This window comes from Cimex lectularius, unplaced genomic scaffold (genome assembly GCF_000648675.2).
Source record: "Cimex lectularius strain Harlan isolate CLEC.00 unplaced genomic scaffold, Clec_2.1 scaffold83, whole genome shotgun sequence".
Classification (NCBI taxonomy): domain Eukaryota; kingdom Metazoa; phylum Arthropoda; class Insecta; order Hemiptera; family Cimicidae; genus Cimex; species Cimex lectularius.
In genome coordinates, this window is record NW_019392748.1 from 1335710 (window position 1) to 1339691 (window position 3982).

Genomic DNA, 3982 nt, shown 5'->3' on the forward strand with positions numbered 1-3982 from the left:
TCTTTTCTGGTGGCTTTTTTACGACTCAGAATAACAGCGACCAACAAAGTGATATCTCGGAAATCAAACTCTTGAGTGAACTGCAATTCTCATTTTCGAAGTTTCAATGTAGGCCGATGTACCCAATGCTTATCTTCATTTTGTTTTTCTGGGTATTAACAATCACACATTAGATAAAACTTCATACTATCGCACATTGAATTAAATAATGGATGATCGTATAAATCACTGACGACAAACTCTGGGGGCACTCAGAGCCGAATTTTGGCCATTAAGCCGCCGATAAAACACTGCCATACCCAACAACATAAAAGTTTTTTTTCCAGTTTACATCCATTACATGTGCGCCCTGATAAACACCGATAAAACCAAGAAAATAGCTGATTAAAATGTTTTTATTTTTTTAACTTTTTTATAAACCATGGTCAAATTACCAACACGCTGAACGCATCAGTGCAATAGCACATGGAAGTGGTTCTGGTGGGAAGGCAAAATACGCCCCCTCTTTCCGACATATCTTTTTCAACTGTAAAGTCATATTAATAATTCAATAAAGTCGCTGAAACCCGCCCAAAACATAAAGCTTTGTTTGGTAAACGGTTTTCATCTGCAATTGAAAAATAAAATACAATTGAAAATGTCTGTTTCATCCAACAAGTGTCTCTTCTTACAGAGTTACCAATTTACAACGATACTATATATCTGTTATTTTTGACCTTTGTCTAGCGTTCGCTCTGAGTGGGATTTCCGTCATTATCACTAATGATCATTGTCAACCTTTATCTTTCTGCCACTAGGTTCTTCCAAAGACACAGTTATAACTAATACAAAGGACATAGTTAACCACATAATACACGGACTGAAGTTGACGAATGGCGAAACGTGTCTTAAAGCCAAAATATGCGATAAAAGGCAAGTATGTTCGGGGACGATCAAGTTCAACTTCTCAAACAGTTATCATCGAAGTTAATATTATGACAAAAAGACTTTCAAGTAATCGATCAAGAATGTACCAAAGACACCTGTCTTCATGAATGAGTTCATAGTTTCTCTTCTAACACAATGTTACGATAAATCATAATATGAACAATACAAATATCTCTTATTTTTATACGATGTTATGTCCAGGAACGCATTTGGGGTTATCTTGGATGAACCGAATAGACCTGTCTACATGAATGAGTCATCGAACCCTCGAAGTGCTGTCATTTCCCAGAGTCCACATATTTTTTGGAGCGGCCGACTTCGTCTCCAACTTTAAATTAGAGATACAACTGATGCCAGGGGACAGAATACTTATTCTAAAAATATAACAGTGCCAAAAGTCAAATTACATTTTAAAAAGGAATGTCTTTTAAATGTTAAAAAAAAAAACCAGTCTAGCATTAAATTAAAACCTATTTTTCCTTTGATATCCTAGTAGCAATAGAGCCTTAAATACATAGTTAAGTGTTTCATTAGGTCTTTCGAGCAAAAATCTTTTTTTTGGCGAAAAAAAATTTAAGTGCCGTGACCAGGATTCGAACCTGGGTTATTGCGGCCACAACGCAATGTCCTAACCACTAGACGATCACGGCCACAAGTGAACGGTCTCCAACGGCTTTCTTTTAGCCCTTAGGGCACGAGCCTCGACAGTTTTAAAGGAATATTGTTTTATTTTATTTTAAACAATTATTATTGAATTAAAATAAACAAAAATAAAGGCTGTATGGTAGAGGATTTAAAAAAATTATTTTTTATTTCACTCCGTTTGTAATACATATTATTTTTGTACTGATAGCTACACAATTTATGTTTCTCGACAGAAAAATGTTAATACAAGACCGTCTTTTATACCACCTGCATTGGATTTGACAATTTTTCCCAAATTCCAAGCGGATAGTCATAATTGAGCTTTGTTCACAGAATATAACAGAAACAAATTAAATACGCACAGATGACTTTGAGGGTAGCCAAACAGCAATAAAGGGACTAAATTCTTTAAAATAAGCCAATCGTTTATCTGTGAGTGCTCAAGAACTGCCTAATCTCTAGGACAAGACTAAGTCTTGATTTGAGTACCGGCTCAGAAATGGTTTGAGTGAAATAGCTGGCAAACAAGAAAATAAGATACTTTTGCAACCATAAGCGTATGTCAATTATGCTGAAACGGGCTGAACGGGTTAATGAAGAATGGAAAGGAAAATATCTTGTTGGAGAGAAAATCTAAAAAATCTATAACTATTTTAAACTGAAAGCCTATTGTCTGCTTCCCCTCATCTGGCAGTATTTATGACCATGGAGGAAAGTCCAATGATGATTTTCCAAATAACTACCTGAAGAAAAGTTTAAAACTTTCTCAAGAAGAAGTAGAGACTTTGGCACCGTGGTACCACTTTAGAAATGCAATGATCACAAGGTGACCCTGGGGAAACCAGGTCATGAGAAGGTTGACAAAAATGAAATAGATAACAAACTATCAAAAGAAGGTTCTCTTACACCTATTGAGCCAGGATCAATAACATACCTCAAAATATGTTGGAAAATGAATGAACAAATAAATGGACAAAAAACTCTTATCACTTAGGAAATAAAATATTTACCTCAAATTACCACCTGAAGCAAATTAAGTGAGACAGAAACTTGCGGCGTCGTCAAGAAGAAGCAGAGACTTCTGAACCATGCCCTTGGTGACTGTAAGGTTTAGAAAAACTAGTTTCGGTACTGCCACTTTAGAAATGCAATGACAGCAAGGTGAACCTAAAGGGGACACCACGACATGAGGATTTTGACAGAAATGTAATAGATGATACACTAGTAAATGAAGGTTCTCTTGCATCTATTAGGCCAGGACCCTAAACACACCTCATAATACGTTGGAAAATGAACCAAACAAGTAAGCGGAGAGATAAAAAACCTCTTGCACTTAGGAAATCAAATGCCTACATCTTGCCAGCAGAAATAATTTAAAATAGTAACGGGCCATTGATGGTGAAGAGGACACTAGTCATTATCCAAGTAACCACCTCCAGCAAATGAAGTGAAACTTGCCGATGTCTAGCTTGACTGTGATGTTTTAGCCAGGTTTTTGCGTAATGCCAGTTGGAATTGAATTACAACGAGGTGATAGAAGAAATGAAATAGTTAACATACTGTCAAAGAAGGTACTCTTGCATCGATTGGACCTGAACCACAAACAAAACGAACGAACCTAATTGTTTCGTAGGAAAAAATCTTTGTCTTTTAGGAAATCAAACGTTTACAATTCGCACTCCGGTAGAACTTAGAATGAACATGGGCCATTACGAAAGAAAAGACCTATGAAAGTTGCTGACTCCGAATATGTATATAACAGAACGTATGAGAGCGATATCCTTCTTGAAGATTTAAATCAATCCAAAGTGAGATTTCTTCCTGAGGTCTGCGTGTTGAACCTGTTTTGATCATTTCCTGTCATTACAGTTTGTATATCATCATAGTGAAGTTTTAGCCAGGTTATTGCCACTAAAACGTAATAACATAACTCACAGAAATCAATTGTTATGGCCTGCTCCGGCCTGGAAGAAATCTTCGATCAGCGTACAAAGGTCTATACTTTTCAGGTCGGCCTAGTCTACCTTACCTGCTGACGAGTACTTTTCACTGTTCCTGCAACGTCGACGTTGCCGCAACACAGTAACCTATCAGAACCAACCTCTAAATTCATTAAAGACGTCCACATAACAAAGAAAGCAACGACACATCCTCAACGTTCAAAAGGAATATAATAAGGAAAATAAAGCATAGAACAACGGCTGAAAATGTCAAACGAGACGAGTAGAACAAGTGAAAATAGGCGTTGATTAAAGAAGACCAAAAAACAGACGCAGCATCTCTCAACAAAACATCTCCGAAAATAAAGAGAGCATACATATCCTATTTACGTAATAATGAATCATTACGCTTAATATGAAATACTTTTTTATGCTTATGGTTATCAGGGAATATTTGATAAGTAGTGACA

At 36.4% G+C, this 3982-nt stretch overlaps 1 non-coding gene across 1 annotated transcript; it reads right to left on the bottom strand.

Moving 5' to 3' along the window:
- Positions 1-1505: 1505 nt before the first annotated feature.
- Trnah-gug lies at positions 1506-1577 on the bottom strand. Its single transcript has one exon. It is a non-coding gene; the product is annotated as a tRNA-His (tRNA).
- Between the last annotated feature and the right edge of the window lie 2405 nt (positions 1578-3982).